Source organism: Ochlerotatus camptorhynchus, unplaced genomic scaffold (assembly GCF_037179485.1).
Source record: "Ochlerotatus camptorhynchus isolate MF236.1 unplaced genomic scaffold, CSIRO-AGI_Acam_v1.1 ptg000372l, whole genome shotgun sequence".
NCBI classification, from domain to species: Eukaryota; Metazoa; Arthropoda; class Insecta; order Diptera; family Culicidae; genus Ochlerotatus; species Ochlerotatus camptorhynchus.
Genome location: NW_027040860.1, coordinates 62,865 through 87,642, shown reverse-complemented (window position 1 = coordinate 87,642; position 24,778 = coordinate 62,865). Strand labels below are relative to the sequence as shown.

The 24,778-nt window shown below is 40.3% G+C and overlaps 1 protein-coding gene across 5 annotated transcripts in view; it reads left to right on the top strand.

Annotated features, from left to right (window-relative positions):
* The window catches only part of LOC135710239 (neural-cadherin-like), a 1,396,020-nt gene that overhangs the window by 1,357,737 nt on the left and 13,505 nt on the right, over positions 1 to 24,778 (top strand). The gene's annotated exons all lie outside the window — the stretch shown is intronic.

Here is a 24,778-nt window from a genome sequence, read left to right as displayed (position 1 = left end):
AAGTTGACTCCGGAGGTGTGCAGCGTTTGATGGGAGGAATAAAGAAGAAAGAGCGAATTTTCCTTAAAAACGAAGAGAAATGATTTGTATTGATATTTTTTCCTTAAATTAAAGTGAATTACCTTTGTTTTGATGTATCAACCTTATTTGTACGTCAATCCGTTACTGAGATACAGATGATTTTATTATTCCGGATTCTTAATGGACATAGTTTTACTATGTGGTGTCGTTAAAATCAGAAAGTGTCTGGTTTTAAAAAAAGAAATTAATGGAGCACTATATCCCTTAATGAAACTGTTAAGTAATTCAATCGGTATTTGTTTTATTGATGTCACGACAAAATACTCCATAAGGGTGTTTTATCATAATAAAAGCAATTATAAAACCGTTCGGTTTGAAACGAGATCAAAAAGCATATATTGATGCGTTTTGGTGTCAATCAAGTGTATCACAAAACCTCCATCTGTTTGCAAATAAAACTAAATAATGGATCCGTCTAGAGGAAGGGAAAAACATAACCGAGTGGGGATTTCAAACGCAGAAACACAAGGAAATGCCAAAGGATAATCGAGTAATAATTTTAGCAAAATCGGTCAACAACAACAGAACAGCCGACTGAGAGAAGCGAAGTGAATGCGGTTTACGAAGCACTGGAAGCCGTCAAATTTAACGCTTAAAATTGATGAGAATACACAGCATTTTGTAAATGGCAGCCTTCCCTAGAAATAACATTGCGATGATGAACCGAATAGCATCAGTGCCAAACTGGGACTGCAGAAAACTGCTGACAGAAAACTTCAGAAGCTGTCCGTCAGCTGGAAATTGGCTGCCTTCCGAACCATAGCAACGATTTCATTTGGCGAAAGGGTTAACTGTTCCAAAAATTCCAAGCAAGCGCACATAAACTTCATCGCATCATCCGGAAGAAGGAAAACTTTTCAGGAACGATTGAGCTTCCACCTGTTCCATGTTACATACATAGATACACTTCCTGAGTAACTGCTTCCAAAAAATGTTGATCTTGTTGATCCAACGCTGGAGTAGAACATCGCAATGATCACACAACAAAACCATCGGAAGATAAACAAATTTCGACGTTTCAATTTTTCCAGGCAACTTTGCCACCATCAATGCCGTTATAAAACTAAACGGAAAAGGATCAGGCAAAATGGTTTCAGATAAAACCAATTCAGTCTGCAAATTATTTTCATAAAAACCGCATTAAAATGTTCTGCATTTGTTTGCGATTTCATGAAAGCAAAACAGCTTTTCACAAATGGATTATGGAAACTTTTTGTTAATGCTATCGCCATGTTGTTATTATTCCATTTACTTTTTTACAGTCTTCGTTTTTCAAGATGTTTTTCCATCAAAATAACTTTACTCTCATCAATTTAGCAATGAGCAATAATAGAGATTACGAAAATCATCCAATTGTCTCGGCTGGGAGCAATGATTATTATAACATATAACTATATGTTGTTTAAAGAGAGAGAGAGAGCGAAAGATTAGTAATTTACATTTAATTCTACTACCTTATTTTATTATCCTTGATAGATACGCATATTTCGTCTACAATGTTCAGACTTCACTCGACGAATTCACTTCGACTAGTACAAGACACTGAAAAGTCTGCACATTGTAGACGAAATACGCGTATCTGTCAAGGATAAGCCAATAAGGTAGTGGAATTAAATGGAAATTACTAATCTTTCTCTCTTTCTTTATACAGGTATTCCACTTAGAAGCCCACATTCATCAGGATATATGTTGTTTCCGAAATTAAAATTAAGTAGTCAAATCAACGTTTTCCAAAGGCGGACTTATTTTTTCGATCTTCCGAAGCACATTTCTCATTAGATTTAATCTGTCACTTAAAAATAGACCACAATATGAGTTACGATAATTTTAGTAATTCTTTCACTTTAATGATGAGGAAATTTATGCGGATTTTTGACAGTTTCATTTTTGAACAATGATTTTGGCAAGATCGGACGATATTTATGTATCCCATTTTATCTTGATTAATGCTTTATTTTTAATGCGCTTAGCAAGCGTCAAAGGCAAATGGCACAAGTGTTGATGCCAAATGGCTTTAATGTACTTTTAATAAAGATTTGAAATGTTTCTCAATGCATTCGTCATATAACCATTTTGCAGCAAGTCATTCTTGAAATGTCTCGATAATGCAGTCTTTATAACCTTCTTCAGGGTGGACCAACTAGACAGATTCTAGTCTTAATGAGGTATTGGTGGATGTAATAAAGACAAAGCTATCTTGATCAGGGTTTTGTATATGTTGTTTTATAGAAGCCTTGAAGTACTTCATAAAACGTTATATGTTACAAGGGAGAACACCTGAAGATCATTGGAATAATTTCTTTTTTTTTCCTTGATTTGTTTTCCGTCGATCTTGTTTTCCGTACTGAGCACCAATGCTACCGACGCCAGAGAGGGAGCACCCACACCTGGACCTTATCTATCGACTCATCAACAACTCATGAACCGGGGACCAACGGTTTTACTTCCCTTCCGAAGGAAGGCGTGATCAGAGATGTTATGACTCATAATATCCCGGCAGCGCCGACTGGGATTGAACCCAGGCCTGCTGGGGTGAAGGTAATCACGCTTACCACTACACCACCGGCGCCGCTGGAACTACTATGATGTTCTCCGAACTTTTATGTAATACCTCTCACTTCTTTGAAACTACCTCAATTTCAATACTCCCTGAAACTTTATTAAAATACAATTTCCATACAGTTTACTGTTCTCTATGAAGTTCTCTGATTTTATTTTAATAAAACCGAATAGTCGAGCATTTAGTGCAAAATAGTGCTTGAGTAATGACACTGCAACTCAGGAGTGCGAGGAGTGCGTTTCTGTACTAGTTTCAAATTGAAAAAGTCACTATAAAATACAAACGGCCTCATCGATATTTTAAAAGCTAAAAAAAAAAATAAAGGGCTCAAGAGTCTAGAGGGATCAAGGGTGTTCAGTTTCCTCTATGATACTTCTAGATTGAATTGAATTAGATTAAAAACCCCAATAACATCTGATTGAATTTCATGAATCCCAATGACATTCCTTAGGGTACATCTTTCACAGATTCGTGTTCGGAAAAATTTAAAAACTCAAATCTCATGTGTGAGTTTATGTGCCTATGAGTTTTGCAAAAATTACGGATGAGTTTCTAAGATCAAGAATTCATTGCTTTATATTTTGACGCTATTCATTGTTATAACTATTTTTTTTTACATGAGAGGATGGACAACTAACAGAACTCCCATAACCATGCTAAAGCTTGCTTCATTTAGAATTGGAACAAACTTTTGCTCATATTGTGATGCTCCTGGTGGACGGATTTGGAAGTTCTTGGTGTCGGGAATTTTGTCAGCTTCACGTATGTATTTTTGACATTCCGCAAATCGACTGAACTTTGTAAACAATCAACATGGAAGCCGAAAGAAGGGGAAAAATTGTGCACAGTTATTTGGAAAATCCATTGTGGTCTGCGTCTGGCTAGCTAAACAGCTGAAATTGCCCAGAAATACCGTATGGCGCGTTATCAAACGGTATAAGGAAACATTGACGACGATTCGGAAGCCTCAAGCCAATCGTCGGAGTGGAACTGTCGATCGAAAACTGCGTGGTAAGATTTTGAAGACGATTAAGAGGAATCCCAATCTGTCGGACCGTGATTTGGCCAGAAATTTCGGTGCTGCCCATAGTACCGTGAGGAGAACTCGACTCCGGGAAGGAATCAAGTCGTATCGAGCTAGCAAACAGCCAAATCGGACCATCCGTGCGCGGAAGCTATACGACCAGGTGCTGACCAAGTTCGACGGGTGTCTTCTGATGGACGATGAAACCTATGTCAAGGCTGACTTCGGGCAAATCCCAGGTCAAAAATTTTACTTGGCAACGGCTCGGTGTGGATGTTCCAGCCAAATTTAAATTTGTTTTTGCCGACAAATTTGCACGAAAATTTATGATTTGGCAGGGCATTTGCAGCTGTGGCAAAAAAACGAAAGTTTTCGTTACAAATAAGACAATGACGTCGGAACTATACCAAAAAGAGTGTCTCCAAAAACGAATTTTGCCGTTCATTCGATCCCACGACCATCCCGTAATGTTTTGGCCAGATTTGGCAAGCTGTCATTACAGCAAAGTCGTTCAAGAATGGTATGCAGAGAAAGGGGTCCAGTTTGTTCCGAAAAACCTTAACCCACCCAACTGCCCCCAGTTCCGCTCTATTGAGAAATACTGGGCAATCATGAAGAGGAGACTCAAGGCAAAGGGAAAGGTTGTCAAAGACATCAATCAGATGAAGACCTGGTGGAATAAGATAGCTAAAATGATGGACGAAGAAGGTGTGCGCCGCCTAATGAGCCGTGTTACAGGAAAAATTCGATAATTCCTTCGAAACCGTGACGAATAATTTTATCCATATTTTTTTCTTAAAAGTATGAAGAAAACGCTACATTTGTATAAAAAATATCTTGAATTCAATAATAAATAACTGAAATACAGGCAATTGTTTTTGTTCCAATTCTATCTGAAGCAAGCTTTATCAATTGACGTTTAAGCGGTTTCTCGGAGTTTTAAGCTGGAATGATTATTCAGCGTTGTGAGAGTGAATGCGTGAATATGCATGAGAATATCAAGCATGAGTTTTGCTTGCCATATTCACACACGAGATTATTCTTTCAAAGAGGCTCAATGCATGAGATTTGACAATGATTCTTATGAGATTTGACAATGATTCTCATCTTTGTGTGGGAAAATATATGTGATTCTACTAATCTTTCTACAGCTGAGGTGTTAAACTTCTACAGGCCTAAGCTGTCTTATACTGACTAACTTCGTCAACCCTAACAATCATTTGAGATTCCTTTTTTTTTCCTTTAGTTTGTTACCAATGCTACCGACTCCAGGGAGGCAGCTCACACACCTGGACCCTGCCTATAGACCCATCAACTCATGAACCGGGGACCAACGTCTTTACTTCGCTTCCGAAGGAAGGCGTGATAATAGATGTTATGCCTTAGAACATCCCGGTGGCGCCGACTGGGATTGAACCCAGGCCTGCTGGGTGAGAGGTTATCACGCTTACCACTGCGCCGGTGCTGCTTCAGTTGTGATTCCATAATATGTAATATTCCTTAACCTGTGTTCTTATACAGGACGTCCGGACTTTTTTTTTTAATTTCTTAGGAATTCGGGATCTTCATACTGTCATGTGTATGAAGATTTTTTAAAGTTTTGTTTGCGAGATTTTTAAAGCTAAAAGAAATCAATAGATCAATAGTCCATAGGGATCAAAAATGTCCGGTTTCCCTTTCGAAAGTTCTTGATTGAATAAAATAGTGGTGAAATTAATGCAGCGTTCTAAAATCGTTTTTTATCATGAATAATGATAAGTGTAAAATAGCCCGATATGCAATATACTCAAATTTAAGGCCATTTAAGTATTACTAATCTGAAATTATGTACAGTTTCTAAATAAATTAAAAGGCTTATTATGTGCAGCGCTTGAGGTAAGGTGACACCATAGTCACCTCATGTGACGTGACACTCCGTGCAAATCAAAAGGAGAGTTACGTCACTCGGAGTGAGTTTTGTCACCTCTCTAGTGGCAGAGAGGCACCGCACCAAACATGCTGAGTAGGAAATACCTATAAGTCTAAGATCTTAGATCTGAAGTTCCCATAGCCATGAATTGAATGCTTTTAAAACTTTCACTCTTCATTGGCTACGGGAATTTAAGATCTAAGATCTTTCGGATTCAATCAAATTCTTGAAAATTTTGAAGTCTGAAAACGAAAAATTGAGCGGGTCTTTTAATGAAGATACAAAATTCTGAAGGTGGCCAGGCCCCAGTGTTTTCCCCTTTTAGCTACGCTAATGTGCAGTGCATGGAGAGAATGCAAAAAAAAATCATGCTAAATGGAAACCAAGTATCCCACCAGTCAGCCGAACAATCTGTGAAACAAATCTCTTCCTTTTGGTTGCCGTAGAAAACTCGGTGGGACACAAAGAGACACGAAAACAATAACAAATTCATTTCGATAACCTCCCGCATATTTTTCCATGCTCATGAAGGAAACGACATAAAAAGACACAGGATCGTACTGAAGAAAATGCTAGCATCCAAAACGTGAAAAAATAACTTGAATATGCGAGCCGAAGAGTGAATGGAGACCGCGCATGTAGGTATCTGCTAGTAGTCTAGCACGCTTGTTGAGATCGTTCCCAGCGATGACGATGGCAACGACAAGCGGTGGAATATTCGTGTGCTTCTTTTGACATCCCATACCATTACGATAGTTTGACTGGTCCAGAAGTAAATGTGCAATTTAATCTGTTGCATTATGTAAGCGACTGTAACGTAACGAATTTGTAATGATGACACTACATAATTTGGCACTGTTTAACATTATCAAAATCTTGATTGTATTGATCAGTCTATAAGAGATATATTTTGTCGTCTTTTGAATTCAAGCTAACTTGAAACTGATTTCAGGATAGATGCTAGTTTATACGAGTTTTACACTGAACGGATCCCGAATTCAACCTCAAGACTCGGAAAAAAATTCCACTCTACAAGGATTTCTCCAATCACATGTGAACACAATCTCCATTGAAGGTTGAAAACTTCCATTTCAATGCTTTTGAGCAAAACTTCAAGGTACAGAACTGACTGAAAACTTAATGCAAGTACGTTGCTGACAAAGTTTGTTCGCATGGGTTACTTCACACTACTAGACGATGAAGGAACAGTGGGGTGCTACTGAGCAGTTCCACGTCAAATGACGAAACGATCTGATGCGACCTTCGCCGATTGTTTGTTATGATCAATCATTCACATTTTAGCTGAAAATTTGCCATTTCGCAACAGTTTCAAAATGACGTTTTTGAAATTTTTGAACAAATTATAGCTCGCTTTAATACTTCACTTCAAATCAAAATGACGTCGAACACAAAGTTGTAGGAAAAAAATATTCCTTTTCAGGAAAAACAAACACGGTTAAAAAAATCGAGTTATTCTTGGAAAAAAGTTAAAAAAAAAGTATTTAGAACTTAAGTATAAAAAAAATAAAAAACCAAAAATTTTATTTAAAAAAAATGCAATTTTCTATGATATTTTCAAGATTTTCAAAATTAACAAAAAAACATGGAACAACTGTTGTACGAATTTGTAAACTATTATTTACACAGTGATTTTTAATATTTTGCAAACAAAACCATTTCTTAAGCTTTTAATATAGTTATGAGAGCTGAATAATACAAATGTTAAAAAATGGCGTATTCGATATTTTGGAACCAATCATAATTTTAAAACGACATTTCCGATCAAAATATCTTTGAGCCAAAGTTGCCGGACAAAAATGAATTTTATTAAACAAATATGTACGGTAAAATTCAAGTCTCTAGACATAAAAAAAAACAAAAATTAACCTTGTTCAATATTTTTCTAACCGTGTTTTTTTTTTTTTAAATATCGAATGCACCGTTTTGAAGTTTTTTGTGACATTCAAAATGGTCAGTGATGTGAAAGTGAATGATTGATCCTAACAAAAAATTATGCAAATATAAGTGTAGATCGAAGAAGGTCGAGTCTGAAATTAATTTTTTTTTTCTCTTTGGCCTGGAAATACTCTACTGAAAGGTTTATTAATTTTAGTTGCCTCTTTCCTTACGATGTTATCATACATCGACCCGATCCTACCTGCTGAGAAAGTTTAATTAAAAAGAATAATATAATTAAACTTACGAAAGTGTGCTGCTTATTTGATTTTGATTATTTACTAAAATACTTGGAAGCAAATTCGAATTTCAAACGAACTTTCATCGAACAAATTGCAACATCATTCAACCGCGTACAAGTTTCGCAAAGAAATGTGACCCACTTTGGCCACATTAATCCCTAGGGAAAGCCAGTCGTAGCGATAGAACACGACACAGGCACACGTAGCTTGTTCAACTCTTCTGCAAGGATTAGCCCGGATACAAAATGCCACACAGCCAATGGGGTAATAAAGCCGTTTGGCTAATGTGGTAAAGTTTAACCCTCACCACCCTGCTCCGTTTCAGACGATACATGTCATATCTTTCTCTACTGCACTGAACCACAACAATCATCGATGACGCGTCCTGCGACCACCTGAGTGGCTTTCCTTGCCTGCTTGTATCATTTTTCCTTTCCCACCTTCTGCCACTCATCGGCGTCCTTGAGTCCGGAGGCCTTGGGCTTGCGGTGGTTGATTTGCTACCATACGGTTGATAAGTTGGTCTACGGGGAGCGAGATAATCAAGTTGACTGCGACACGTGATTATGTGTCATTAGGAAGGTTTAGGGAAACCGGTAGTGTGTGCTCGGAGAGGGATAAAGTTTTTGAACACACAAACATACTCACATAGGTATACGACGACAAGCTCCTTGTCGAGAGACAGCCGAGAAATGATTGATGGCAGTTTTATCACGTAGTTTGATGATGGAGATATGATGGATCTTTAGAAATCTATTAGGAAGACAGAAGATTTCACGAGGTGATTAAGCACATTTTCAAGTGATTTAAAGGATTAACTTTAGCAGGAGCATTCTTGTCCCTATCTGTGAGTAAGCAAAGAGGGAATGATTTTATGTTGATATGATATGATGTGATATGGAACTACCACTCACTGCAGCAAGACAACTGTCGGTAGACTGTGGACTATCCTCACTGTTCGATTGTACTCAATCTGCCATTGTATGAAGGGCCGAAAATGGGTTGGGTGAATCCGTGGGCAACATCGTTCACGTGCATCCACGGGACAACATGATCATACATCCGATTAAAAAATAGGCCATCCAACAGGAGGATGTCCCAATGAATGGGAAGAATCTTTATCTTTATCTTTCTTTATTAAAATGAATTGGAAGAAGAACCCGTCCCCTTTTCAATGTTAAAGACAGGGAGTTGGCATTTTTGACATTTAAATCGGGTGCCCTGGTGGACCGTCCCGTGCCCAACACTTAATGATTCTTGTTGGGGAACTGGATAATTGGCTCCTTCGACTGGGTGGATCCTCAACACTCGGTCTCTTCCAATGGGTTAATGGTAGTAATCCATAGGTTTTTGGTGGGGAATTCTTCCGCCGTAAAATCACTACACTCGCGGCTTAATTGAAACACTCTATTTAACCAAAAAAACACTAACTACACAAACTACATTTATTGCCTTAAAACTAACAATGGACACTTAATATAAACGATAAAAACTAGCCATGCGTGGCTCTTGACCGGCGCTAACGATCGGACAATGCTTACTGACTATTTGCTCCTAAAATACCACTGGTCATCCACAGACCGACGATCGGTGAAGTTCGGGGCCATCCGTTGGAACAGGGAGAATGAGATATCTCTCTTACTACTGCCTCAACTCCCACGAGCATATTCACCATTGCGTTTAGAATACGCAGAGACTCCTACAATCTCCCATACAGCCTGGCATCTCACTCCGGATCGGCTACTCTCATTGTAGGTAGACACGAAGGGTTGTTTATCACTTCAGGCTTCCTACCAGTTTCTGCTCTGACTTGTCTACTGGATGGATGATCGGCAGAACAATAGGAAGCGGTCGCAGTTATATCCAGTGGACATCAGGGTTGTAGTTTAAAGGGGACGGAGATGTCACTCCTCAACAATTCTTATAATAAGCATCTTCAAGAATGGAATGAAAGTTAAAAGAAAAATAAAGGAAAGATCTCACCCGATGTTGCAAAGGAATCCATAACATCACGATGATTTCGAAGATCTCCCATAAATATGCTGCCGCTAATTCTTTAACCGGTGTTAAAAACAGCACTCTCGCCTTCCATTCCGCTCACAGCAGCGTAAACCCCCATCAACCACGAAACATACTCTAGCTGCTCACTTCAATCACTCGCGCTACAATGGCTTCAGTTCACCAGTACAAAGTCTGTAAGACGCAGCGGCTGTGAGTTATTTTATGTTCACTGTAGATTTAATGTTTTATGAAAGACGTTTCGGTCTTTGGACTTGGCCTTCTTCAGGGGATATACAATTGTACAGTTTTTTGATCTGCGCAAACATCTTTGCGATCTTAAACTAAAATTAATCATGGCGAAGATCGCAAGGTCTGGATCGAAACGTTGACGTTGAAACGTTGATTAAACTATAATCAACACTTTTTCTTGATGAGTAGAAGCCGAAACAAAATGACTTATTCTTCAAGATCTTTAACCCCCCCCCCCCCCCCCCAATGTTTACATTTTCTTAAATTTTTAATACTTCCCTGAAATAATTGAAACGGCCAGAAAGATTTCTTAACTTGCATAATATTCTCTAGACATCTCTGAATTTCTCAGATCTTTTTAAAAGTTCCCACAATTTTCCTTGCATTGCCTTAAAACTCGTTGATCTATCTTCAATCTCTCACAATTTTCATTGGCGTAGCTAATGGGGATGCCTAAGGTGCCTGGTGATGTTCCTGCTCAGGAAGGTATGGTAACAACGATTGAACACACGGCACATACTACTAAAAGGCTCATTATAGCCATAATTAGTACGGAATGTCGATATACGAATAAATTGGTGAGAGCGGAGGGTACGACAACGAATATCAAAATTCAACTCACATAACATTGCAGGATAATCTTTGTGAGATTGAACAACATCCGATATGAAATAAGCCTTAGTGACACTCTTATGAACCACCAGAAAGTCAAGGTCAATAAGTTTACAACGGTCTTCATATCTAGGGAGATTTTATGGATCATTCCAAATCCTTAACAGTAGATTCTCTCTTTAGAGATGATCCGGAAATGGTGTAATCAACTGAAAGGACAGAGCGTTTACGTGCAAAGAAAATTATTATGTGATTAGTTGCGCACCAATTGCCATTCATCATTTGGAGAAAAGGTTTAGTTCTTTCTGAAGGAAATGTGCATCTTCTTGACAAGTTATTACATAATAGAGTTTGATGTCATCGGCATACGATAGCTTAAAGCATTTGAGCACTAGGTTGACGTCATTCAGGCACAGCAAGAATAAGAAAGGTCCAATATGGCTGCCCTGTGGAACACCAGACGTGACATGGAATGGTTCTGATATTGTATTGCTAATTTTAACCGACATTGAACGACCAACCAGATAAGAGCTAAACCAAGACGTTCAAGCTTTGCTATCAAGAATTCATGGTTGATTATACCGAAAGCAACTGAAAAATCAGCATAGATTCCATCGACCTGCTTCTATAGTCTTGATGATAAAGGACGTGTGTGGAACCAGATTGGTGCAGGTGGATCTCTCTCATGAACCCATTTTGAGTCGCGGATACGTAATTGAGAATGCTTGTGGAAGTCATGGACAATCAGCTCAAATAGCTTAGACGTAGCAATAACAATTCAGCGATTCCTCTGTAGTTTAAAACCTCTCGTTTAACGCCAGTGCTGTCGTCATAAAATTTGAGCTTGGGAGTTGTAGAAGTAATATAAGGGCGCACCCACTAAACAAATTAAGAACTTTTGGTTTCCGATAAAAGCTAGTTAGTCGTCGACTACCCACGACTACCCTCAACTACAGTACTGTTTATCGCCCTTTTTGTGCACGGGAAAAACGAATGATAGCTTTCAAGTTTTAGAAAAAGATCCGGATGAGAGCGAGCGGTTAAAAATAATAGCTAGAGCTTGCGAGATAGCAGAGCTACACTTCCCCAAGATGATAGATGGCATGCCGTCCGGACCTGGGTTTGATGAACATTTCAACCGAGCACAAGCTGATTCAACAGTTTTATGTGGGTCAAATGTTTCGTTGGTAAATACTGCTGAGCATTATTCTATGAAAAGGTCAGTTATGGCCGGAAGAGAAGAAGCTTCTCTATCGCCGAGCTTCATGTTTGAAGGTAGTCCTATTTTCTTCCGCTGTTCTTCGATATATGACCAGAATTTCTTAGGATTGTCTTTCAAATTACGTTAAATCGACGCAGAAAAGTATGAAATAATTTGTTGTATAGCCGTTTGTATCTGCCCCCGGCGTAAAGCACTTCGCCGTGTAAAGCGTCTTCCTATCGGACATCCCGACCGCGAGGACGCTCTCCGTCACTACCATGAGTCGCACAATCAATGCCGGCAAGAAATCCGTGTCGCCAAATGGACGGACTTTCTGGAAGGAATGAATTCGTCACAGTCTTCGGCCGACTTATGGAGGCAAGTCAACGCCCTCAGTGGGAAACGGCGCATGACACCGCTCCACGTACAGATTAACGGTGAAGCGGTTTCTGATCCTGCAATTGTAGCGGACGAACTCGGCTCGTACTTTGCCGATACTTCACAGCCATCGAGAAGTACGAAGACGAATTAAAGCGGAAAGCTAAGCTTTCGACGTCATCCATTGCAAAGTTTCTCTGTTTCTTCTGACGCTGGGAGCTCGGACATCAACCAGGCATTCTCCTGGCAGGAATTGCAGCATGCCCTCCGCTGCAGCAACGGAAAGTCGGCGGGTCCCGACGAAATCAGGTACCCTCTACTCAAGAGGTTACCAACGCCAGGCCAGCTACGGATGCTGGAGCTTTTCAACAAGTTATGGCTCACCAACACGTATCCAGCGTCGTGGAAGGAGAGCTTAGTCATTCCCATCCCAAAAGCCAATGAAACAACCCGTGAAGTTAGCAAGTTCTAGCCAATAGTCTTGACATGCTGTATGTCCAAGGTCCTGGAGCGAATGGTCAACAGGAGGCTACAGCATTTTCTTGAAGCCGAAAACCTGCTAGACCATCGACAGCACGCCTTCCGTCAAGGATGCGGAACGTCAACTTATTTCGCAACATTAGGGGAGGTCATCAAGAGTGCCAACGATAGCGGTCTTCACACAGAGATCGTCTCGGTGGATATATCGAAGGCCTTCAACAGAACGTGGACGCCCCTCGTCAACTGGGGGCTGTGTTGACCCATGGTCCACTTCATCAAAAATTTCCTGACCGATCGTTCTTTCAGAGTCTCAGTACGAGACACGAGGTCCCAGCTTTTCAGAGAAGAGACGGGCATCCCACAAGGTTCAGTTATCGCCGTTACCCTCTTCCTTGTGGCCATGGACGGAATTTTCGGAGGCCGAAAAATGTTTACATTTTCGTGTATGCTGACGATGTACTTATCGTAACTACCGGCCCAACAGCAGCACGTAACAGGATCAAGGCCCAGCCAGGTGGGCCAGCACAATAGGTTTCCAGCTTTCAGCCATCAAAATCGCCAGGTGCCACGTGTGTCCATCCCGGCACCGTGTCAGCGGGCCACCTATTAAAGTTCAAAGCCAGCCCATACCACTGAAGAAGACGGTCCGTATTCTGGGGGTACTTGTTGACCGCTCCCTCAACTTCGAGCAGCACTTTAAGGCACCCCCACCGGTCTAACAATCGCCACACTCGTTTCCGGGTTGCAAGAGCCGTCATCGATAGTCGCCTACTATACGGTCTTGAGATGACGTGCATCGCCACCAAAAAGCTCGTGCAGATACTAGCACCAACTTTCAACACCTACGTTCGGATTGTCTCTGGTCTTCTTCCGTCAACGTTCGCCGATGCCGCATGCATCCAAGCGGGTGAAATTGCAACGATAACCGCAATACTGGAAATGACAGGATCTTTCTCCTCGATTAGGGGAACAGACTCCTCCGCATGACTGCCGATTTGGAGCTTCTCCCAGTGGCCAAGGTCCACTGGTACGGAGACAAAAGTTGGCGCATTCCTCCACCAAAAATCGAGAGTCGGATAAAGAGCAGGTTCAAGGCTGGAGATAACTCTGCAGCGCTGAAGAGAACAGTAGCCGAACTGCTAGGCTTGGACTACCCAACCTATGCCCACATATACACGGACGGATCGCTTTCCCGAGCCGGGGTCGGAATTGGAGTAGCCGGAATTTCAGCACCGATGAGTAGCAGCCAACCGCCACAATGCTCGGTTTTCTCCGCCGAAGCTGCGGCCATCTTTGTTGTCGTTACAACACCGGCCCATACTGGTGCTATCCGATTCGTACAGCGTGATACAAGACCCTGATTCACCCCTGAATACAAGGTATTGTGGAGGCCACTCCTCCGAGCATGGTGTTTTCCTGGATCCCTGGGCACTGCGCTATCCCAGGAAACAGTGAAGCCGACAGCCTGGCAGGGTCTGGACCAGCTGGCCCCCGTTACACCGATGAAGTGCCACTACAGGACATAAAACGATGGATAGTCAGCAAAATGTGGAAAGCCTGGGAAGCAGAGTGGTGCCAATCCCAATCCCTCTTCATCCGAAGAATCAAAGGAACGATGAGCAAGTGAAAGAAGGTTGTTTCTCGCCTTAGGACAGGCCATACAAGGATCTCACATAGTTTTGGTGGGACGCAGATCCACAGAAGTGCTAAATTTGCGGAACCACTGCATCGGTGGAACACATCCTGTGCCTGTGTCCGCAATACCAACAACTACGGGAGCAGTACGCACTTCCCAAAGGCATTAGGGACATACTTGGCGACGAACCTTCCACTTTAGCGACAGTTATTGATTTCCTCAAGGACGCTTGGCTATACAACAACATTTAGGTAGGTTTAACTTTCTTTTGGCTGACGGGACATCTCTGCAAGACGGAGGAGCTCCGATCTCATTTAAAACCCTACATACCTTTGATGTACCAGATTGTTTTTTTTTCTCGTTGTCTGTATTGTTGTCTTTTTACTTGAATCTATTTTAATTGCTTCTATTTGAGTACATGTGAATAACAAAATTTGCAAGCAGAATCCCCCTATTTTATAGAGATGAACTAGTTTGTATCTACTGTTGCAGGCGAGGTAATACGATTGTATGTTAACCGACGTCAGGTGCTTAAGAAGGTTGTTGGACCAGGGTGGGTACATAGCAACGATGCTACGGTGCATAAGCTAAGACGAAAGTAATGTTGCATAACGAGTGGCTTCGATGGCAGGAATGAATTCATAAGGAACACATTCCTTTATGAACAATTGAAGAGGCGGATGATGGCAGCTTTCCTTAACAGGTAGGGTTGGAGCTTCAGAAGCAGTAGTATCGTCATTGAGATCTTGGCTAACAAAACAGAGATCAAGCTAACGATGGTTGGAGTTACAGACAGAGTTGGGCTGGATAAGTCACGCGGTACTGTAATCATCCAGGAGTTGATTTTTAACTAGGTTCATCGATGAATGGGTAAGGTTGGGAAACAGGTAATCCGATGAACTTTGAATCCAGTTCACAGACCGCATGTTGAAATCACCCAGGATGAGGATCTTGTCTGAAAAAGATATGTGCGAGGTAATCCATTCCAATAATTCCCAATGTTTAGACACCAATTTTGCATCGGTGACACGGTCAGGAGGTACGTAAATGACACAGATGAATAATTTTTGTAGTTGGAACGAACAGTTCTACCCATACCAGTTCGACAGAAGTGCAGTTTGAATAACCGACATTTGTAGTTGGAACGAACAGCCAAAAGCACACCTCCGACATATTTTTGACGTAGCATCTTTCGGTAACATATTGGGGTGCAATTTCAAAAAACCAAAATCGACCGCGTTACGAAAAGTGGTAAGGTTTTGACCACTTATAACTCTGTCAATAGCGGATTGATTTTAATTCTAAACAAGCCAATCGATTGGAAATTTTCCTACTTTATCAATTTTAAATAGATCATTACGGAAAATTACTCAAATCTTCAATTTTTTTTTTTTTTTTTTTTTTAATTCTTTATTTAAGAGATTTTTAGCCTTAGGCTAGTTCATCTCTAAAAATCTCCAACTGATTACCTGCAAAAAAGTGGTTTCCCTAACACAGTCGCTGAATTTTGATACCGAGCTCGTAATCCTACGTCAAATCTACGGTCGTGTCTTCGATACAGCCTCTTAATTTTTAGTACTTGTCAGGTTTGTAAAGGTAAATGCATATATATCGTATGTCTTATCTGAGCACGCAAGTGAATAGTCATCAACAGTAGTGTCCGTGCCACTTAGATTTTGATAATAACCTAGTATTCCATTTATATCAGTGTGGCTCTGATATTGGGAAGCAGAGGTTTTGCACTTACTTGTGCTCTGGTGTCTCGAACAAAAAAATCTGTTGTCAAATAATTCCACGCGCCTCTTGTATGAAAGCTGTTTTCTTGAACAAAAATACCTTTTTGAACTCCGAATTGTGATTCTTTTAACCAACCTTAAAAAAAGATGCTTTGTCAACCGTTACTTATTGTGGAGGGGGTCCAAATCCAGGTGATTTGCGTTACGTAAATTGTGTACCACGCCTTCGATACACTCCATAGCAACTACTGTGAATAAATGCTAGTGATCATGCTCATTCATCTCTGAAATAGCTTTCCCCATGAAAATTAACAGTTTCCAGCAGTGTTGGCACGAGTTTTTAACATTTTTCCTTAACACTTCAAGACCAACAATTGAAATGGCCTTAACTCCATTTTGTAAACAAACCTTGTAACCCCAATTTCCCGCGAACCGAAGTCCGCAAAGGCAAACCAACATAATGAACAGGTAGGGGAAATTCTCCTCTACCCGATTGTGGTTTAGGTTTGCGAATGAGGGTTTCGGTTCGCGAGAAAATGGCCTTACAAGGTTTGTTTACAAAATTGAGTTAAGGCCATTTTAATTGTTGGTCTTGACTTGATACTTTACGCAATGTTCATAGTGAAGACTTATGCCCTTTTCTCGCCACCCAGACGACACCAACACAAACCATCAACATCACCGGGTAGGGGAAACTTTCCTCTGCCCGATGATGTTATCGGTTTACGTGGGCAACCTTCGGTTGGCGAGAAAAGGCCCTACAAAGGTTTGTTTACAAAAAGCTAGTATGCCAAATTCACATGTGGCTCTTGATGTGTGGAACTTCATGCAAAAAGCTGACTCAAATCTGACCCCTTTTTTGTTTTGCCTCAGTGGTATAACTGGCATAGTTGGACATCGATCTGTCAAAATAAAATTTCCGTGATACCGAAACTGAGCATTCATAAAGACCAATGTCGAAAACATAAATAATGGCTTTTTTCGTAAATGTCTCGTAGGTGAAAGTCAATCCATGTAAGCCTCTAATTTTATCGGATAGGAGGACTCTTTCTCTACACAATCATGGTGCTGGTGTTCTTGAAGGAGTTTTCATTTTCGAGAAATTCAAAAGTAATTGTTTACGTTTGCAGCATTGGCCCTTACGAAAGTAAGCATTGGCGTTGACGGCGACTCTGCAACTCCTTACTCCTGGTAAAATCCCATAACCATCTGACAATCTGTGCATCTAGCGGACTTTGTGTTATCTCTTCATTCCTCCAGCAAGCACGCAAAGATCGACAGAATCATATGGGATTTTCAAAGGAGTGAAAGGGTAATGAAATGTTCACCAAGTTTCACGCACACACTGATGTTTGCTTATGGGATTTTACCATAGGAGTGAAGAGTTACAGAGTGACCGAAGAGCTGAATTGTCAATAATCACGGTGATGCGTAATGAGATGGTGTTAGCAACCGGTGAACACTCGTGTTTATTTCAGTTACTATGGAGACGTAATTTGTGATTAGCCCCGGTCCCTTTAAAATTGTATCATTATTTATAAACGGCCTTATATTTGAAATGACGTTTCATATTCATCTAGTGATGTCCGAGTTTCATTCGAATAATCGTTTAATCGATTAACGAACCGAAAAGTAAACTATTTATAATCGGTTAGATCATGCCGTTATAAGCATTAACATCTCCACAGGATCATCACCGATCGTTTCAAACATGTGCTGCGCTCTCATTGGTGGAAAATTGGCAGCACAACGAACAAAAACTAATCGATTAGTTATTAATCGAGTAATTAAAAAATGGGACATCTCTGATTTTGGTGTGATTGTTTTGATAAAAATGAGCGCAAAATTTCATCTCTTCCGAGGGGGCAGCAAAACCACAAAATTACCTTGAATACGGGGGGTTCTCATTGGATGAAAGGGACCGTGAAGGAAGACACTAAAATAGAAAGTTTTTCTTCCGACAGTTTCATCTTAGTATTCATCTTTGGTGTTAGTCCGCTGTTTGAATGCTTGACGTAGTTTGACGTGTGGGCATTCTTTTTTCGACTAGCTCGACAGGGGGCTTTTCAAAGTATTTTCAAGTCGGTTAGAAGCCAATCAAGTGCGTTGTTATTCGGTAATATTGCCTATTTACAGATGCATTATTTCTTTGTCTAATTGGTTTGCATTGGATTCATGACGGAAATTATGTTAATTGAATATAATTTAATGCAAACAATTTGAAGATGTGATGATTACGTTGAATAGGTGTAAAACTATAATTTTGCCCGTGGTATGTTGAAATATTGTTAACTGCGCTTTTAGTGAGTCAACTTACGATTACATCACGAATTATCGAGTAGATGCATAATAACGATTATTTTCGTTAGTAAATAGTGCTTAACTTTGATACAGCTAGCTAGAAGTCCCACCCTGGGACCTTAGCCATAGTGGTCGAAAAAAAGTTTGTTATGATTGTGTGTAGCTCCTCTTTTGACTTTTCAATCAACAAAGATCAAACTTACCATGTTTTTTTGTAAAAAGTAATTGAAGTAGTTATTTGTGTTGTGATTTTTTAGGCAATTGAGAAACATAGGGAAATCTTGGATATTGCAGGTATCGATAAGCAATCGATTTCATTTATCGTTCTGCTTACAAAATTCTGGCGAATGGAACAATGCAAAGTCAGCTCAACACACTGAATATTTTTCAAATGGTACTTCTGACTCTTGTTCCAAATTTTGCTGCTTCTCTCTAGACTTCAAAATGTAAACACTTAATGCAAAATTTACGCGCTCATGTTTTTCCTCTTACGAAACCTAATGAAATCAAAGTTTGATGCAATTGGTTCCAAAAAATAGGAAATGTTCAAAGAAGGAAATGTTACATACATGTTTCTTCTAAGTATACCACAGTTTTGCTGTGTGAATCAAGGTGATGACTTTGTTAAAGTTAGCTATATAATTATAAATAATGCACATAAATGGTTAACGAAATAGTAAGACATGAGTTCAGGAGTGCTAGGAACACATAGAATTATAAACCACGGTAGAATCATTCAAAAGAATTGACAAGCCCCTTGATCCCCTTTCTCATTTTACAGCTGGTATAATCAATTTGACAGATCGATGTCCTTCTATACCACTTGAAATCACTGAAATGGGATCGATTTTTGATGATCGAGTTCCACATATGTTATGTGGCAGCGGTGCTCGAACACTAATTTATATTTTGTAGAATGTTGCTGATTGCTGGCTAAATACAGCTTTTTTTTTTGCTGTTTCCATGCAATATTAAAATATATGTATGAATACTAAACACTCAAACGCATAAATGATAAAATTATGCGTAAATATGAAAGTTAATACTTTACTGTCACACGCAAACTTGTGGCGGAAATTCAATTACAACAAAATGTTTGAAAAGAATGGGATTGGAAATTTAGCCGATTTACAATCTCCACCGTTTACTTGGAATGTACATTTGCCACCACTGGTTTCCATTCCTAGTTCCATTAATTAAATGCTACCATACATCGCAATCCTCGAATACGTTTCGAACAAAACAAGACCGAAATCATCCTCATTCATTTGGGGCGTCCCCGCATTTCTAATCAAATTATACCTCCTGCAGAGAACTTCAGGTTCGAAATTTCCGTTCAAATCCATGTGACCAGACCGAATTATGGATAAGAGCGTTCGGAGAAGACCTTAAACCCACTACCAATTCAATGTAGTGGCGTTGGTTTCCGGAAAACTAAACCCAAACCAAAAGAGCTCGCTCATGAAACGATAATTCATCGTATGAAATAAATCTTCCTATCTCACAACCACCAGCAATGGCAGCAGTATTCATGCACTTTCCCGGTACGCCCTCGATGCATTCTGAGCTGCTAAATCCGGCCCCTTCAGCAGCAGTAACAGACATACACGGCAGAAGTAAGTCCCTATCGATTCGCCGCAAAAGCCACCACTTCCAACCAGGGTTACATGCATTGAGGGTTTGCTTTCGCTTTTCCGGAACCTATTTTAGTGACCGACTCTACCAGAAGGGGTGACTGCAACTCAAACTCAAACCGCCCCAATCAGCAGGGGGTTTATGTAACCACTTTGTTTAATGTATTATTCGTTGGTATAAATATTGCAGTATGCCACATTTACCACCTCCCAGTGCCCAGGAACTTCCATATATGCATACGGAACGGCTATGGTGAGTGCTACCTTTCCCAAATGCCATCATAGGAAACGGCAAACAAATTTCCTCCTCGTTCTCCGAAGGTCCCGGACGCAATCTCACATGTGAGGAGTTACAAGTAGCTGGCAAAACCCATTCGGAAAAGCTCTGGCAAATGCTGTGGCTCCCATGCTTCCCTGCTATAGGGATCCTGTACGTTATGTTACTATGCAGATACGAGGGGCAGATATATATTTTTTCCTAGCTGCTTCTGTCAGCTGCACTGAAAGGACCCCCGGGGAGGCAGAGGCCATATCTTGCCCTGCATGGACAAGAGAAGGTAATGGAGACTTTCCGATCTTTTGGGAGATTCCGAGCTATGCAACGATGATGGATTCGATGGATCCTATTATACACTACTCAGTTTGTTTGGGGCTGCTGCAGCTTTGAGGGCTTGCATGTTCGATGTGATGTGAATGACATTGAATGAAAAGATTTCGATGAACGAATGCGTTTATAAGTGCAAAACTGGGACTAAACCAGAGTGGAAGAGGTCTGTCTGGGGGTTCAAAAAATACCAGTATTTGATTCCATTAGAATTGGGTAATAATTCAGAATGAACCCAGTTTCAACCCGTGAAAACCTGAATTTTTCGTCCGTGTGAATCTCGTCCAGAGCTAGATTACAAAAACATACGGATCAAATTAACTTTTATGCCATTCGTATGGATTACCGTGATGTCATTTCTGCGGAAAATTCCGTAGATTCTCGGAATCAATATTCTTCTATCAGGTCTGTCATGCTGGATACTCATGGTTACTCCATGAGTTACTAGCTCCGTAAACCGATTATTGTTTTTAATAAATATATACTGGGCGCAAAAATATCGATCTACATTAGCTCCTCCTCCATTTAGCCTGTGCCACCTTTGGTTGAAGATGGTGTCAATTATCATATTGAAAAGAAACACCACCAAATAAAAAAATGGGACATTATAATTCAAATATGTAAAAATATTTTAGCTTGAAATGTATCCATCGCAGTTTCATTGACATCAGAAAAATAACAGAATTTTTAAGGATGATCTGAAAACTTCCAAATAGATCCGATACTATCAAGAACGTCTAGAGCTACGGTGAAAATTAAATGTGCATCTGTGTAAGTTTTGATAGCAAAATATGGGACCATAAGATTTCACAAAAAATCACTTAATCGAATATCAAAGAGCTTCAGGGCAACTCCAATAACTTCAAGAAGATTGCAAGAACTTTACAGTTGCTGACAAAATTTTAATTACAAACTTAAAGATCTTTAGGGAAGCAACGTGAACTTTGGAGCAGTTTTGAAAATGTCAAGGCAGTTTCATGAATATCAGGAAAATAGCGAGAACTGAACAGCAGGTAGATTTCTAGAACTCAACGACCATTTTTTTTTTAATTTCAGAAGAATATCGGGAATATCCAAGAATTTCCGAAAATTAAAGTATAGTCCATATAATTTCAGAGACGGTAAGTCAGCTTACGAAAACTTTCAGACACCTTTCAGGAATTCTCAGAAGTTCATGGAAGTCCATCGAAATTCAGAGAGATTTGGAGATCTTTAGGTCCATTCTAGATCATCACGGTAGTCCCATTAACTACAAAAGTCACATTGGTACATTCAAAGTGTTTTTATGTTACTTCATACGCGAAGCTATTTTCAGAGTTGGTTTGAGAAATGCTATCTAACATGAAGCTTTAGTGTGATAATTAATAACCTAGAGAATGATCTTAGAAGAGGGTAGGTGGATAGTTCCGTTAGAGTACGGCAGTATGAAAATTGAATAGAAGTTGAAAATGAGCGAAGGGCCATTAATGCGACAGTACAAAGTGAAGCGCACACCTTTTGCCTAACCCGTACGATGCACGTGGAGATTTGAAGTATGTCTTCAAACCTACAGGCAAACAGTTGGGTAAAGAAGAATTGCATTATAACACACCATCGACTGGAAATGCTTTCGGCAACGTGGGGTTTTAGCTAATGCTGAAACGTCGCTAGAACTATTCCACAGCCGCAGACAGTAATTAAAAAAGGCGGACGCACACTTTTTGCCAGTAGATTTGAAGACATACTTCAAATCTCCGCGTACATCGTACGGGTTAGGTAAAAGGTGTGCGTTTGACTTTGAACTGTCGAATTAATGGCCCATCGTTCATTTTCAACTTCTATTCAATTTTCATACTGCCGTACTCTAACGGAACTATCCACCTACCTTCTTCTAATATCATTCTCTAGATAATAAATTATCACACTAAAGCTGCATGTTAGATAGCATTTCCAACCAACTCTGTCCATCATATTGGTACTTTGAGAGACATCTGAGGAATTACCGGAAATGGTTATAATTGCTAGCAAGGAAGTTTTATAAACACACTGTGAGAACACAAGGGAAGTTCTGATAAATTCTGGAGCTTAAAGCAATTCAAGGCGGTTCCATTTGCTTCAAGAACACAACATAAACTTTTAAGAAGTTCTATGAACTCTGGAATACCCATAGAACATCAACAAAAAAAAACTTCAGAGATGTAGAGAAAACTTAAAGATTTTTTTTGTTTTAGTCACTTTAACACTCTTGGGTCATTTGTGACTTGTCCGGGGGTGAGATTTGAACTCGTGACTTTGGCGTGAGAGGTATGGATGTTAACCACTACACCGGGGTCGCCCCCACTTAAAGAAAATTGTAGATTCCAAGTACAAAGATCATTGAGGAAGTAGAGAGATCTTACAGGCAGTTCCAATAATTTCAGGGATGTTCCAGGAAAGTCCTGACATTTGGGAAAGTTTTGAGCGAAAGCATAAATTATGTTAGCGTAAGTAAGGATAAATTCAGAACAGTTCCATGAAAAAAAGGAAAATTTCATAAGGCCTAAAAAAGTTCAGAAAATTTCAAAATAGTTCAGAGATTTCTAGAAATATTCAGGAACCCAGAGAACATCAGGAAAGTTAAAAGGATTTTTAGGGCGATTCCATTTATTTCACGGCAGTACCAAGAATTTCAGGAGAATTTAAGGATAAAGGGTGATACGGTCAAAATTTGGTCAATATCAACTTGACGTATTTCTTTCAATTTTGCATTTAAAAAACCTGAACACCCCTCATTTTGAAGGTGTGTGTGTGTAGAATGTTGCTCCTATTTTGATTTTGGAATTCACTCTTCAGTTGTCAAAATGCCGTCCAAGCAAGAAGAGCAGCGTATCAAAATTTTGCTCGCGCATCGCGAAAATCCGAGCTACTCGCACGCAAAGTTGGCAAAATCGCTAAAAGTTGCCAAATCAACCGTTACAAATGTAATTAAAGTGTTTGGGGAACGTTTGTCGACAGCCAGGAAGTCTGGATCGGGGGGAAATCGAAAACCGGAAGCCGCTGAGACGACAAAGAGAGTTGCCGGTAGTTTCAAGCGAAACCCTAACCTCTCTCTCCGAGATGCCGCAAATAAGCTGGGTGTATCGTCTACAACCGTGCATCGAGCCAAAAAACGAGCCGGACTATCGACTCACAAGAAGGTAGTGACTCCAAATCGCGATGATAAACAAAATACGACGGCCAAAGCGCGATCCCGGAGGCTGTACACGACGATGCTGACGAAGTTTGACTGCGTGGTAATGGACGACGAAACCTACGTCAAAGCCGACTACAAGCAGCTTCCGGGACAGGAGTTTTATACGGCAAAAGGAAGGGGAAAGGTAGCAGATGTTTTCAAGCACATGAAACTGTCAAAGTTCGCAAAGAAATATCTGGTTTGGCAAGCCATCTGTACCTGTGGCTTGAAAAGCAGCATTTTCATAGCTTCCGGGACTGTCAACCAAGAAATTTACGTGAAAGAGTGTTTGAATAAACGTCTGCTGCCTTTCCTGAAGAAACACGGTTGTTCCGTACTGTTTTGGCCGGATTTGGCATCTTGCCATTACGGTAAAAAGGCCATGGAGTGGTACGCCGCCAACAACGTGCAGGTGGTTCCCAAGGACAAGAACCCTCCCAACACGCCAGAGCTCCGCCCAATTGAGAAATACTGGGCTATTGTCAAGCGGAACCTAAAGAAGACCAAAAAAACTGCTAAGGGCGAGCAGCAGTTCAAGGCAAACTGGCTTTCTGCGGCGAAGAAGGTGGACAAGGTGGCTGTACAAAATCTGATGGCAGGGGTCAAACGTAAGGCCCGGCAATTCGGATTTGGAAAAGCGGAAGCCTAACTGAATATTTTTCCTGAATTTTATACTAATTGAACTTGAAAAAGAAATTTAATTTGATTTTTTAAATAAACGATTTCACCGATTTACACGCGTTTTCCCTTGACCAAATTTTGACCGTATCACCCTTTAGTCCGATAGCTGTGGGCTCTCCTCTCTGTTGAACTTGATCAAGCTTAATAACCGCTGATTGTCATCAGTTAATAGCTGTATGAAGGGCCAAAAACGAATGGGTGGATTGATAGGCAATATTCATTTTCTTGGGACAGTTAAGAATCTCCTTCCAACAACTTAATCAGCCAATTGGTTAGAAAAAGAGCCATCTAACAGGAAGATGC